The sequence below is a fragment of the Wolffia australiana genome, chromosome 2 (assembly GCF_029677425.1).
Source record: "Wolffia australiana isolate 7733 chromosome 2, ASM2967742v1".
Lineage (NCBI taxonomy): Eukaryota > Viridiplantae > Streptophyta > Magnoliopsida > Alismatales > Araceae > Wolffia > Wolffia australiana.
This window is the reverse complement of record NC_135836.1, coordinates 6,257,402-6,261,552: the sequence shown is the minus strand read 5'-3', so window position 1 is coordinate 6,261,552 and position 4,151 is coordinate 6,257,402.

The following is a 4,151-nucleotide window of genomic DNA, read 5'->3' as shown; positions in this document are numbered from 1 at the left end:
ATACATTAATTCCATATTTACCATTATTTGCATGCATTATTTCCAAAGTTCAGAGAATCAAGTGGCTTAGATCTCACCTTACATCTCAATGAGTACAGATGTGGATAAAATACAATGAAGATGGCACCTGATTAAGCAAGATTATCAAAATTTACAAGAAGAAGTCCTTAAAGCCCAAGAAGCCCAAAAGACTCAAGAAGCCCAAGGGAGGAACCTATAAATAGTCCTTCAAATAGACATTTGGGGGCTGACTAGAATTTCTGCCAAAACAGGTTAGGACTTGAGGAGAAGAGTTCTACAGACCCTCCAAGAGCTGATGAGCACTGGAGTTGGGGAGAGGAAGCAAGCTGAGGCATAACCAGAGCAAGAAGATCACCACCTCGCCGGAAGGATCGTGACACAAGGTTGTTGTGATTGTGCTGGTTTCAGAGATTGTATTCCTTCCCCTCTAAGACAATCTACGTTGGGCTGGGAAGCATCCATCAGAGTACTTCCAGCATTTTCCAACTAAAATTGTTGTCTATTTTGGTTAATCTGAAGTTTCTTATTCACATTGTTCTTGCGTTTTCTCAGTTCATCCCATTCATGTTTCACAGTTGTTCTATTGTCCTTTCTACTCCATTTTTATCTTCTTCACCAGAATTTCAAGCAAATCACACTCACAGGAACAGTGCGCAGCTCTGCGTGTACCAAGCTTAGCGTAGATAAGCCACACAAAGCTCAGCGCGCAGCCCAGTCGAGCGCAGCCAAGCAGCGCGCAGATAAGCTGTGCGCAGTAGAGCACTGCACAGCTAGGCCGCGCGACGCTCAGCTAAGCTGCGCGCAACTGAGCAACACGCAGCAAAGCTACGCAACGCTCAGCGCGTAGCCAGCTGCGCGCAGTTAAGGCATGTGTAGCTGAGCAGCGTGCAGCTAAGCCGCACGACGCTCAACGCGCAGGCCAACTGCGCGCAGCTTAGAGCAGCTGTGCGTTTGCTCGCTCAGTGCACAGGCCAGCCACGTGCAGCTAAGCTGCGCATAGCCAAGCAACTGCGCGTTTGTTCTATCCTCATTCTAAAGTTGCAGGTACCAACCTGTAATTGAGGACTTAGAGGCATAAGCCTCTAATTGATTACGAAGCCAAATTTAAATAAATTCTGCTGAAGACTAAATTTTCTGCACCCAATCTTCTGAAGTAACTCTATAAATTACATTCAGAGTACTCTATAAAGTATTTACTGAAGTTCATTCCACAGAATTTTACTGAGGATCTTTGCATCTCTAGTTGGAATAACTTGTAGGAATTGATTGTTGGGTTCTAGTGGCCTTGAGATGCAAGAACAATACAAAACGATGCGCAACGAAAGTCTTTTTGCGAATCGAACGGCATTGACAAAAACCATTAAACAAAGTACCTTTGCACGAATCTCATTCGTGATTTCTTTGATCTGGGAGTGAGACGAGTCGAGCTGCTCAAGTGTGCAGCCTCTAGACGTATCCATGCGGTCCTCGGCGCATCAGATCTCCTCCTTCTCGTTGACGAGCCCCGTTTTCTCCGTCGGCATCGTTACGTCGTCCCGATCACATCAGGGATGGAGAGGGGGTGTGGGGAGAGTGGAGAAGAAGGGGAAAGGCCCCTGAAAAATTCTGGCCTAGGTGAGTTTCGTTCAGGGCCTTCCCCTATTTATACTAAGTGGGTATTTTTCATAAAAACCCCCAAAACTTAAGTATATCTTCCAACGTCCAAAAGACCATTTGCGTGTGACCCTCTAGGCCCATGTGTTAGTCTAGTTAACGACTCCAACGGCCCAATAACCTTTATTGGCCTTCCAAATTAATTACCTATATCATCATATAGATTAATTAATGTCGGATCAATTTTACCCAATCGATAGGTTGAGATTCCGACACGTGGGGTGCCAAGCTACACCTCGTGTCCTAGAAGATACAAAAGAGTGTGTATCGACTCACTCATGGAACCTGTTCATCATCGGTTACTGTGTATGTATAGTCCCTCATCCACTTGACGCTCCTTGGACAACTTAGGGTATGGTCAACTGTCAAACCCTAATCGATCATCCGAGTTAGTACTGATGCATTCGGAAATCATCAGAAAACTCTTCTCCGATATTTCACTACCCTGGCCAAGGACTTCATTGCATCGTCTTCCTTGAGCTGTCACCTCTTATACCGAGGGTGGACGATCCCATCTTGACTACTCAATCGTCTTCGTGTACTTCTTGATGCACCTAAACTATGATCGTTTAGAATCCCATGATTAGAGACTCGTTGGCCATAGCCAAAGTACTACCGTCTGTCCACAAGACGTCTTTGGTGTCTTAGGTCTAAGGACCACTTACACAACCGTGACGTGAATCAACCTGATTGACAGTTTGGTATAATACCATTCAAGGATTCGTACGGATCAATTCAGTGAACTCTTTCCACTAAAGAGCACCCACTATCTATCCTTAGTGTCGCCACACTAATGGCTACGGGACCGGCCATACTTATGATATGAGTGAGGCTAGATAGTGCTATTCTATCCGGATACTTCGATGTCCTTCTCATGTATCCTTTGAATAGGAATGTTTAGAACACATGCTTAAAGACGAGTGATCTCTGTATTATGATCTCATCATAATTCACTAAGTCTGATCATGTATTCATGGACTTCATTATACGCATCACAGGTGCACTATAATGAATATGTTCTATTAATGAACATGGAACGAGATGTGGAATGTGTGATTGGTTGCGCGCCACATATATTTCCATCATTGCTAACATAAATAAATTGAAAAGAATTACTATTTCCTTATCTGCTCCTTGTGGATCGACACCGTACTCGCCCTAAGGCTGTGAGGTTAATTTTTATTTTGTTGATCAACTCAAATACTCAGGCGACTAATTAGTAAAAAAAACCAGTAAAAATAGCATAATTTGAGCTTATCATCTGTGCTCCCCCGCCTTGCCCGTGTCTGCACCCGTTGGCCTTGCTCTTCACATGGGCCGTACAATGCCTAGATTCGCCCAGACTTGTAATAGTCAGGATTTCCTGTAGCCTGTTCACACATTACGGTGCCGAGGTATCCCTGAAACTTTTTGGTGTTAAAGTGTTCTCCGTCTAGTATTTCTCAAGAAGTCTGCACCGTTGTCGGATTTGACTTGGTTTGGATTTCCCTGAATTCTCTCTCGTTCGTGAGTCTCCCTCCTGACATGAACTCGGATATTAGTTTTGGTGTTTCGGCATCGTCGCGGTGGGTGAAGACAGTACTCCCGTTCTCGGTGAGGATCGGAGCTGCACCACCAGAATTTCATTGGTTTTAAACTCCAATCGACCGTGTGGAATTCTATGGGCTGTTTTATCCCTCCTTTACCCCATCCATCCGTTACCTCCAATCCGTCCGCATCAATTCTCTGTCTCCCCAATCAAACAATTCCTAGTCGTCCTGCATCAAATTGGTATCAGAGCCTAACCTATCAGCCCAGTCATTTTTGCGATCGTAGACGTCTTCATTAGTCAGTCCCATTGCGTGCATCTGCGTTCAGGCAAACGAGTCTCCGCTCCGATGAAAGACCAACCCCAAGATGGTCCTGAGGTGTCCGTCCCGGTCCATGAGTTGTCCTCTTCTGTCCCAGTGACTTCCTCACATGGGGACATCGATCGTGTGTTAGATGCTGTCTAGAACGGCTTTCGTGATGTGAATACACGAATTGCCAATATGGACAACAGTCTAACTAATTCGATCGATGTAGTGAGCGAACGGACATACCAACTCGAGAATAGAGGTCGTGCTCAACATCGTCGTGATCGTGAAGGCCATTACCCACCAGATCCTAGATCTCGAGATCGTAATAGGAATCATCGTCACCTTGATGATCCAATACGACTGGAGGATAGATCTAGAAGCCGAAATCAGAATCGTCCTGAACGAGACGATCTGATTCCTCTAGAGATTCGCACTCCGGTCCGTGATAGGAATTGTCGAGACGATTACTATACGCTTGAGCCTAGGACCCTAGGCCAGGATAGGAATCGTCCTCCACGAAACGATCCCTATCTACATGTTGATAGAGCCCCTGTACATGATGGAAATCGCCCCCCAGGGAACGATTACCACCCACCGAAGGAGAGGATCCCAAAGTGCGATAGGAATCATTCCCCTTCA